Raw genomic sequence first — 11,366 nt, forward strand, 5'->3', positions numbered from 1 at the left:
ACTTAAATTTCAAAAGATTAAAACCAATTATATGTTTAATGTTAACACATTCGATATACTAATTTATCAACATATTTGCATAAAATCAAAATTAATTAAAATTATTGCCATCCATCCCAAGACATATCCCAAATTACCAAGTATAAATTAACATAAAAGCTTTCTACATAAGTTTTTACACACCTCCGACACACTTCTGGACTCACTTGGGTAAATATGGATCTTTCCAACAGCAGCAGCAGTTTCTACAAAGTTATTTACCTTGTCCAGGTCTTGCAGTTACAGCTGCTCCAGCAGATGGCGGCTCAAACTCCTGTCAATTACAATAATGTTATTACAGTGACCAATTACAACACACAATTTATAATAAAACAGTAGTGATATCACAGCCTTACCTTTGCTTTCTTTGAGTCTGGATCAAACCTTTCAAGAATTAATTTAGCTGTCTTATAAGTTTCTTTTTCCATGACTTCCTCAAGCTACAAACAAAAATTTCCATAAGTTGTCACATTTTAAAACACACACAGTACTTACTTTTATAAGTCTTATTCAGAAAGTATTCAAGTAAAAGACTTAATATAACCAGACAGAATGAAAGACTTCCTACATTCAAATAATTATAATCTAGATTTTAAAATGGCTTCTAACCTCTAATACGTTACCTTGTGTTTAACAGCTTTACTGCAAGGAAATACCAAATATTGCTAATTGTTTACATATAATGAGGAGAATAATTACAAGCACCAACTTCAATAATGGAATGTGCAAAAATCTATCAGCCATCATTATTGGAAGTTATTAGACATGACAAGCAAATGACAGGCAATTCCTCAGATTTATTTCCTCATAGCAGTTAATGCTATTAATTTAAAGAAGGTCGTTAGCCAAGAGCTTTACAAAATAAAATCTCTGTGCCAATTAACTGCTGTCAGCATCGATTTTAGATTATTTATTAGCAAAAGCAATTAGCTTGCTGCAAATGCAGTGAAAACTCACTAACTGGGAAAACAGCCATGGAATTTGCTTAAATGATTTTAAAAGCCAAAGCCCTCCCCTCCTTATTTTTACTTAGATTCAAACAACTTCAGAGAAAAGAAAACTGAACATAGAATTTAAGGAAAAATTTTAACTGAGTTCTATACTCACACTAGGGAAAGTAATTAAAACATTTCATTATTATAGCATTTTATTTACAATGCACTCAAGTCACTTTACAGCTTAATACTAGGATTTAACTCAAAAAAATTACTAGTAAAACATCATTTTAGCAGTTATGGACAAACATCAGAAAAAGTTGGACTTCAGCACAAGACAATCATAGTTATGACAAATACCTAATGTGTAGGATAAAATGCTTTTGCAGAAACTAGAACACGACATTTTCCTCCTCAGTGACCACTGATAGCCACTTAGATTCATTAAATGTCATATTCGATCCAAAGGACATTTATTTTTAAATGCAACCCACAGCAAGTTTACTGAGTTTAAAATTTAGTTAAAAATATGTTGCCAGATAGCAGTTAATGGATTCCTCATTAAACACTCAAAATGTAGGAAGCTAAGTGCTTAGATTAATGATTTACTAACCCTTAGTTCAGTCAAACTAAAATATTTTCTTAATTACTTCAAAATTATGATAAATTCTCAAAATAAGCAAGTTGAATTTTCTTATGTAAAGGAAATGTTTGTAATCTCACTTTAGAGTTGGAAAAAAAATGAGGAACAGGGGTAGAAAGAAGGTGTGATAGAATATATCCCAAAATCTACATAATCTACATGAAATATCAAACCCAGTCCCCAATCTCTATAAATTAGATATTTGATTGTTTTAGAACAGTGTTGTGTAATAGAACTTTACATAATGATGGAAATGGTCCATATTAGCATAATGGTAGCCACTAAGCCACGTGTGATAAATGAGCACTTAAAATATTGTTTGTGCAACTGAGCAACTGAATTTGTAGTTTTATTTCATTTTAAATAATGTAAATTTAAATAGCTGCATGGGGCTAGTGACTACTGATTTGGACAGCACAGCTCTAGACTTAGACTACTGCTAGACTTAAAAAGAAGGCAAGATACAACTGTGATATTAAAAAACACATAAAACTAAAAACCAAAATAATACTTGATCAAATGATTGTAATTCCTGGTAAATTATTCAGCAATTACTCATGTGTGCTTATGTTTTATTTATTTACCTTAAATAAAATCATTTTTAAAAGCATGAAAAGATACAAATCCATTCTCCTTTCTGTTTGCATTTACTTCCAAAAAAAGGATTTCACTTAATAGCTTAATGAACAGACTTATCCACATAATATTTTAAGTGAATAATGTGTTTTAAATACAGAGATGCTCTGATTAGTAGAAAGAACATGAACTTGAAACTTTGAGGTCAGAACAAATCCGGATTCAAAGCACATTTTCATCCTTAAAAAGACCAGGAGCAAATTTGTCAGCCTACCTTTGTCCTTTTGTAAGACAGAAATATTAATATTTTTTCCTAGAACTCTTGTGCAATTTAAATAATGTAGGAGAAAGAGTTCACAGGAGTGCCTAAAACACTAACATAATTTTCAGTGACACCTCAGTTATTCAGAATGAGTTTGAAATACGTAGTGTTTCCAAATACCCAACATATTAATCTCAGGATTCAGTACTAAGAAATCAGAATTCCTGAGAATTCTCTAACTCATGGGTTCTTCTGTATTTCTCATAATACTGTATTTTAAACATAATGAGTGACATAACAAAGAGGGAATTGTTCTGCTGTGAGATGGTCATACTAAAACTTTCAAGAGCATTTTTCTTTAAAAAGATAGAATAATAAATACATGGTTTATTATTATGAATCAATATTATTATGACAAGATTACATATTTTAATGACATATAAAAATTATTTCTACCTGATACAGCTATTTCATCATAGACAACATTAAAAGAAACAAACACTAACACAAAATAAATATCAAAAAAATCTCCTAAATTTTGAAAGATAATTCTACAAGTATTTAATACTGAAATAATCATTCTTGAAATATTATTTTAAAACACACAAAGCATTAATTGCCCTATCCAATATTCTTGATCTTTGGTTCATGACAAATATTCCAGATATAAAAAATCTTCCTCCATTCTGCACTGACTTTGGTCAAATTATTAAGAATGTATCCAAAAGTATCTTCATAGCATTAGGGAACATGTTACATCATATAAACTCATCCTTTTATAAGATGAAAATATTGTCTGCTTACCCTGCTTTTGGTTTCACTGTTGAAAGTGATAATGTTTTTGCTAATTCAGATTTTATATCATTTCTGACTTCATACAGTACTCTACAATAATAGTCACATCTTCACTCTTTGCATTTTTTCTCTTACTCTATAGCCTATAGTGAATATTCAAATATTGGAAACACCAGCAAATATTACTGGGTAATATGTAACATTTGAAACTTCCAGTGAAGACAACAGCCCTAAACAGAACTGCATGTTAAAATTGCCATTAAATTGGACATAAATGGACTTCTGTTGCTTCCAAAATTTATTTCATGGAATATCACTCATAGGATTTAGATAAAGTATACTACGTGTATAAACTTCTTAATATTTATTTGCAAGAATGACTCACCATTAATAAGAGAAAGGGCAATAAAAGCATCCTTATAACATGCCACAAAAACAAGACTGACTGATTAGATTGCACCACTACTCTTCTACATGCTTCTGTCCTTTTCCCAGAAATGTCGACATTAACCCGCAGCTTAGCATGTCAACATTTCTTGCTCTTGCTTTCAACAGATATTAGTGGGTTTCTTTGAACTAGTAACATGTGTAGCCGATTAGTAAGCTTTACTTCTCAGAGAATTATAACACTTTTCCCCATGTTCCCAATTTCTCAACTGCTTTATCTCAGGAATCAGAAAAATATAAATTTCCAAAAAATGCCAGAAAGGAGTGACCATATAGAAACACTATTTTTAGAGAAAGCACAGCATTTTCATGAAGCCACTTAAAGAGGTAAAATTGACTTGTGCAATTTGATGGATCTTGATTTTGAACTGTTTTGAAGGAATGCTCATGGAAGCAGCAGAGGGATTACCTGTTGCACAGATTACTCAGAAATTTTAAAAACTTCTAGTTTTTTTTAAAGGAGCACAAAATGTGTGAGTGGCAAAATGCACACATCCAGATATGGGAATTTTTTAGATATCTGAAAATTGACTCCTAGCTAAATTTTAATAAGTAAATACTTATTAAGGTCTTAATATTTAAAACATTGTTAGATACTACTTGTTTTCCTAAGTAATTTTAACACTTTAGTCAATTGATAATTCATATTCATCATTACAAATTACACTTTTACACATTTCAAATTAAATTACAAATCATTTCAGATTAAAGAGATGCATCCCTAAGGAAACCACCTTTAATAAAATAACAAGTAGTAAATATAACATGTATTAATTTTGTTAATGAAGGAGAAAAGTGTTGGGACTTGGATAATTTTAGACTGACAGGAGTTATTTTCCTGCAGGCATTTCGACAATAAAAATATTTTTTAAACTGTAAATGTAGTGTTGAAACGTAAACATCAAAGAACAAACTCAGGTTTAAATATGTTCAGCTTTGGCTCAAAAGTAATGTCCCTTCTTTTTCCTCTTACAATTAGCATTATCTTAGAAAGCAGAAGACACTGAAGAAAAAATTCTCTCCCTCTTGCCACTTTCTTCAGTCTTTTTATGTTGAATTTGTCTCTTATAGCCAATCTTCTTGATTCCCCCTTTCTTGGCCTTATGATGTCAAGAAAACCTGAGAACTGACATACGTAGATGCTTGGTACTTTTTTGGCTCTAATAAACAATCTGGACACCAACGTTTTACTCTCTCTTTTTTTACCCTCTTTTGCCCTCCAATATGATTAATTTACTTACTTCTCAGCTTCCAACTGACACATTCTCAGAATCTTAAAAATCCATGTAACCTATTTTTTCCTGTCAATCATTATTAACTAGCAAAAATATTCGTAATTTAGGTTCAACAATAAAATGCTATCTAAAAGGATACTTGCTCTTGGGAGTTGTTAACTTATAACATACAAGGGTCTTCAAAACATTCATGGAAAGACTCACATTATTTTTTAATTCTATTTTTCCATGAACGTTTTGAAGTACCCTCATACAAACATTAATTATTCACTTCATAAGTTATTAGTTTTACATAAGTTAATTTTAAATAAAAGTTAACTTACTATTTTTTTCTTCTGAGATTTTAAATCATCCAATGCTTCATCTAGAAAACAAGATTTAAATCAAAGCTAAATCAGATACTAAGATACCTAGACATAAGAAAAAACATGCCAACTGATATACATTAAGCAACCAAAAAAAATTTTTCTCATTTTGGAATTTCTCTATATTTAACTAATGTATAAAGATAAAAATTATCTGTCTTTAACCATATATATTTCATGTTTTTGTCGGCATTATATATTGCAAGTGATTTAGGAGAAAATAAATGGGCTGTATATAGAATAAAACACCTTTCCAAATTTAAAAAGATATACATATTTTTAAAATGATTTTGGAAACATTACTTTCTATTTATTTCTTTCCTTTCAACATCCCAACCAACATTAATTTATAAAATTAGTACCAAATCTCTTTTCATACAATGATAACGAAAATGTTCTCTTTGTTTTGTAAGGAAAGAAGTACATATTTTATTAAATTAGTCAACCCTCAAGATAATGAGCTCTAATAAAGAAAATCTCTTGAAAATCTGTATTATTATACCTCAGGAGGAACTCGGAAAGGCATACTAATAACTTTTCAAAATTAAACATTTCTAAGATTTACCTGCTTATTTAGGTTGGCATGGTGGAACACAGAGAATCATTTCAGAATCATTTATGACTGTCATTGTCTACTTCACAAAATTTATTTAGGTTTCTAGCTTTTCTCTAGAAATATTTAACTAGTACAAACAGAAATACTACTCCATATAAAAGAAGAGTTATGAATTGATCTAAACAATTTATCAAATGAAATTTAAATAACTATTCTTAATTTTTAATATTTAAAATTTATAAATAAAATTATTACCTCTTCACTGAAATTCTAGATAGCAAACATCTGAATACCCATATATTATTTATGTAAAAATTCCAAGAAACACAAACATATTAAGAAAGATTTTACCTTAAAAAAAAGGTTTAATATATTAAGTATTTAGTGTGCTAGGAGACTTATTACTAAAGGGGAAAAAAATCTTTTGACATCTTTAAGGAGAGTAGCAACTTTTAGGACCAGCCCGTGGCTCACTCGGGAGAGTGCGGTGCTGATGACACCAAGGCCACGAGTTCGGATATTACATAGGGACGGCCGGTTAGCTCACTGGCTGAGCGTGGTGCTGACAACACCAGGCCAAGGGTTAAGATCCCCTTACCGGTCATCTTTTAAAAAGAAAAAAAAAAATAGTAACTTTTAGTTAGATAAGACCAAGCCAAACATCTATCCTCCGAGCCAGGGGTAAGCAAATTTTTTCTGTAAATGGCTAAATAGTAAATATTTTAGGCTTTATGGGTCAAAAGGCAAAATTGAGTCTGTACTTTTAAAGCAAAAGATAAAAAAGTTTCCAAAAACCTTTTACTGACAAAATTCAAATATAATAAGAATATTTGAGTTCAGTTTTTTGTAATATAGGTCGACTAACGAAAAGAATGGAATATTTTGGCGGGGAGAGAATAACAGTTCACTTAATTGATGTTCAAAGTTAGTGTTCTCTATCATCAAAATTGATTGTAAGTAATAACCATTAATGCTGATCTACAATGAGATTTTACACATTTGATTTTTAAAGATATCTTCTCACAAAGTACTGCCAAATAATGATATCAATCCATAAGCACATAATTTTAATTAAGTATATTCATCATTTGAAAGGCATCTATAAAATTCTATTAGATTCTTCTCTTGATATTTGCCTTTTAGCACATCCTTACATTGCAAATTAATCATTTCCAATTGAAAATTCATAGAAGCTCCTCAATTATACAGTTAAATGGATTTAGAAATATGGAAATTTCCTTTGCACATGCCTGGAGATCTGGAAAACACTGCTGGAACTGTACTTTGAGCTCAAATAACTCATCTACTGCAAATTTGTACAGGAATGGAGATCTCACTTCTTGTTTTAACTTTTCATGTCACTTTTTTAAAGATTACTTTTTGCCTTTACAATGTTAGTTGTTTTCTAAATGACTTTACAGCAGTATAGGTTTTGCATATATGCATTGTTGTCAATTACAATATTAGGTTGAATTCATTAAGGACTATTATCAAGTCTGCGGAAAAAGCTAATTTCCAAAGCCAGTTAGTATTCAATCAAAGTGGTTAAAGGTGGTTCTTCTCATTCAGAAATATTTCAATCTGAGCTCTGAGCTCAAAGTATCACAATAAAACTTTATCAGTGCTAAGCCATCAAACTGAAGTGTGGTAGGGTAAGTCAAGATATTCAGCTTCCATTTCTGATAAAAGTTCACATAACTGAAAATTATTAAGTCCATGAGAGAAGCATTGTCCAATATAGTAGCCACTAGCTACACAGGACTATTTAAATTTAAACTAATTCAAATTAAATAACATTTAAAATCTATTTCTTCAGTTGCACTTGCCACATTTCAAGTGCTCAATAGCCACAAATGGATACCACATTGGACAGTAGACATAGATTATTTTCATCACCACAGAAGGTTCCAATGGACAGTACAGACCTAAACAAATTATCAAGAAGAGAAAGCCAAGGACAGAATTCTAGTAGTGAAGGTGCAAATAAATAAAACTAAAAAAGAAATAACCAGTAAAATGTTATCAAAGAAGGTTAAAGAAAAAAAGTTTCAAGAAAAAGAGTGAATAACTGAATTAATTCAAACACTATTAAGAGATCAAGTTGGATGAGAAAACAGAACAGACTACTGGCTTTGACAAGATATGGATAATTAGTGACCTTGAAATGAGCAACTGCAGTGAAAACTGGTGAAAACCAAATCTAAACAAAGTAGGCTAAGAAGGAATGGGGGGGGGGGGGGGGGGAGAGGTACTAACTACAGACAGCTTTTTAAAAAGTTTTACTTGGAAGGAGAGAAATGGATGGTGGCTTAAAGGAGAGTATGGGGTCAGGATAGGTTCTTTACCCCCGGATGGTGTATTGAGGCAGGATTATATGCTAACAGGAATAATTCAACAGAAATGGATGATGCAAAAGAGAAGATAAATACAGGAGATAATTGTAAGAGCCAAGTTCTTGAGATGGCCAGAGTATCTAGAATCCAAAGAACAAATGAGGGTTAGCCATAGATAGGATCAAGGCAGTCTTCCAGAAATCTTGAAGGATAATACTAAGTACAGATAGAGCTAACTTGATATATTGGGTGGTGGAGGTATGTAGTGGATTGAATTGTCCCCCCAAAACTCATTGAAGCGTGAATTGTGTCCCCCAAGTTTTATGTATTAGAAACTTAGACCCCACTGTGACTGTTAAGAGGATGGGAAATCCTGTTATGGTAATTAAAAGGTGGAGCCTGGAAGAGGTGATTAGATTGTAGGACCAGGCAGTAGTGAATGGATTAAAAACGGTAGTCAGGGACGTGGTTCTGAGGGCTTCAAAAGAAGAAAGTCTGTCTCTCTCTCTCTCTCTTGCTCTCTCTCTGCATCTTGCAATGTGAAACCACTGAATCACTGTCACCACCATCAGATGGACTTTGGACTTCCCAGCCTGAGAAACTGTAAGCAATAAATTTCATTTTTCTTTATAAATCACCCAGTCTCAGGTATTCTGTTATAGCAACACAAAAAGGTAGCTCTTCTCTGTTTACATCTATTTTCTGTATAAAGTGAGAATATGAGTTAAGAATGGCCAGGTAGATTTTGTGGAGTTGTTTATTTGTGGCTTTTGTTTTTCATTTGGTTGGTTGTTGGTTGGTTTGGGTTTGGTTTGGTTTTTGGTTTTTTGGTGGGTAGGCAGGTATAAGTAATTTGAGGAGATATACAGTATCAAACCGATCAAAGAGAAAAATTTGAATTTACTAGGGAACTATGACAGGACTGTATAGCAGAGTTGAGTGCACATTTGATGTTTGCAATCACAGATTTAAAATAAGTCTGGTCAGCATGTTGTATGATTTTCCTCTAACAAGTTTAGCTGCTCTCATGAGATTCAACATATAAATGCATTTAACCAAAATGCTGTTCTGCCAATCATAGATTAAGTATACACTTGTATTTAAACCCAGTAGGCTACACCAGATAAGTAGGATGGGAAAGAGGGGCAAAGGAGACAAGGGTGTCTCCAAGGAAATGGTCATTGGGCTAGACCATAGGACCTAGACTGGTTCTTATGAGAAGGGAGTTGATGAGTGAGGATAGCAGTTCGAAAGATATATATTTGTGCAAACCTTATTTGTATCCTCAATCAAACAAACAAAATATTTTTTTAAGGCAAATGAAACTTAAGTTAAAACAAAAAATTCTATTTCTTGATCAGGGAACTGGTTATGTGGAGGTTCAATTTACAATAATTTGGTAACCTATACATGTACGTTTACGTGTTTTTCTTAATAAATATTATATTTACAATAAAAAGTTTTTTTAAAAAAAATAATGACACTAAGAGATAATTGCAAATTTAGTATTTTTATATTTGATATTTTATGATATTGATCCTGAAAGACATTATTTTAAGTGAGATAAGTCAGACACAGAAAGATAACTACCACATCCTCTCACTCATATGTGGGAGCTAAAAAAATGTTCAGCTTATAGAAGTAGAGACTAGAATTCTGGTTACGAGAGGTTGGGAAGGGGTAGAATATTGAAGTATATAGGAAGATGTTGGTTAAAAAATACAAAATTATAGCTATATAGCAAAAATAAGTACTAGTGGTCTACAGTAGTGCTAGGCATCTATAATTAACAACGATTTATCGTATGTTCTCAAATAGCTAGAAGAGAGCTCAAGTGCTCTTACCACAAAGAAATGATAAATATGCTAATTACCCTGATTTGATCATCACACACTATATACATATACTGAAATATGTTCGTACCCCATTAAATTTGTACAGTCAATATGTGTTCATTAAAAAATATTCTTTAAAAATAAATTTAAAAAAAGAATTCTAGGTAAAATAACATATTGTGTTTATATATTTTTTAAAGAATCTGTTATGGATAGATATATCTAGGATATACTTTAAAATAATACAGGAGGTGCAGAAGGAAATGGGGGTAAAAATGAAACAAGACTGACAATGAGCTGATAATTGTTTAGGTTGGATAATAGGTACAGGAGGGTTCATTACACTATTCAGTCTACTTTTGTAAATGTTTGAAATTTTCCATAATGAAAAATTAAGAAAAGAAAAAAGTCATATATAAAGTTAACACTTCAGATGAAATTTGTATATCTCTGGTTAATAATAATTCATGGTTTTAAGACCTGAAAAACTTTAAAACTTGTACATATGTAGAATATAGGAGGTCCTTATCATAATTTGCATATTTTAATAAAAACAAGGGGCCATGAAGTTAAAGAGAGTGGTGCAATTAATAGAACAAATCAAAAGATGTGTAATTATATTTACTCTGTAATATTTTCTATAAGGATTAACTTCACAAATAATTTTCTTGATTTAAAGAAATACTTTTGAGTAAAAAAATTCTAAATGAACAAGACAAATAACAGAAATTAAAAATACAGCCATTTTTATCATTCAAAAGCTTTCTTACGCTTTACAGTAAACAACTCTTCAATATTTACCACAGTCATTTCAATATACTACAAGTATTTTACAACCTGCGGTACAAACCAGCACTCCATTAAGATAGGTTTTTTAAAAAGTATTTATAAAAACTTTGAAATCAAACTTACTATTTCTTTCTGTTCTCTTGGAAAAGAAGAAAATAAGCACTGTTCTTATGCTCCAAATGCTAAAGGGGAAGCAAAATTCAGAAACAAAATCCAACATTAGGAGAAGTGATTTGGAAGCCACATAAAATGAAAAAATATATATATTTCCATTTAAAGTTAGGTACATTTTCTCACTTTAAATACTGAAATTTAAATCCTTTCTGTCAGAGAACATCAGAAGTCTATCCGGGTTTTCAAAGGAGGAGTTTGCGGTCTAAAGTCCATGGACCTTCTGAGGGTCTCCCTGAACTGCAAAATTGCCTTTTTGTGCATAAGTGCATTTCTCTGGAGAGACCATTGCTTTCGTCAATCTCAAAAGTGTCTGTGAACTTCCCAAAAGATTGAGGACAATATTACAGAATCCCTTCTTACTAAGTAAGCATCACCTCCAAAA

At 31.4% G+C, this 11,366-nt stretch overlaps 1 long non-coding RNA gene across 1 annotated transcript; it reads right to left on the reverse strand.

Moving 5' to 3' along the window:
* Nucleotides 1–240: 240 nt before the first annotated feature.
* LOC103581772 lies at nucleotides 241–11,012 on the reverse strand. The gene is made up of 4 exons (XR_549689.1): nucleotides 10,934–11,012; nucleotides 5,256–5,296; nucleotides 396–479; nucleotides 241–313 (listed from the first exon to the last, which is right to left on the reverse strand). It is a non-coding gene; the product is annotated as an uncharacterized LOC103581772 (long non-coding RNA).
* Between the last annotated feature and the right edge of the window lie 354 nt (nucleotides 11,013–11,366).

The sequence above is a fragment of the Galeopterus variegatus genome, unplaced genomic scaffold, assembly GCF_000696425.1.
Source record: "Galeopterus variegatus unplaced genomic scaffold, G_variegatus-3.0.2 Scaffold13899, whole genome shotgun sequence".
Taxonomy (NCBI): domain Eukaryota; kingdom Metazoa; phylum Chordata; class Mammalia; order Dermoptera; family Cynocephalidae; genus Galeopterus; species Galeopterus variegatus.